Source organism: Triticum dicoccoides, chromosome 4B, assembly GCF_002162155.2.
Source record: "Triticum dicoccoides isolate Atlit2015 ecotype Zavitan chromosome 4B, WEW_v2.0, whole genome shotgun sequence".
NCBI classification, from domain to species: Eukaryota; Viridiplantae; Streptophyta; class Magnoliopsida; order Poales; family Poaceae; genus Triticum; species Triticum dicoccoides.
Window position 1 is genome coordinate 524,298,259 of NC_041387.1, and position 337 is coordinate 524,298,595.

Below are 337 nucleotides of genomic sequence, written 5' to 3' on the forward strand. Positions count from 1 at the left end.
GGGTTGCAGGGTGCGCCTGACGCCAACAAGATTCCTTCACCCCCCTCCCATGCTCCCGCGCCAGACCTGACGCTCATCAATGTCACCTGCTGATACGTCTCCGTCGTATCTACTTTTCCTAACGCTTTTCCTCTTGTTTTGGACTCTAATTTGCATGATTTGAATGAAACTAACCCGAACTGACGTTGTTTTCAGCAGAATTAACATGGTGGTGTTTCTGTGCGGAAATAAAAGTTCTCGGATTGGAACGAAACTTTGCAAGGAATTTTTATACAAATAAAGATAATTTCTGGAGCCAAGAACCACCGGAGGGGGCACCTGGGCGTGCCATGGTGGG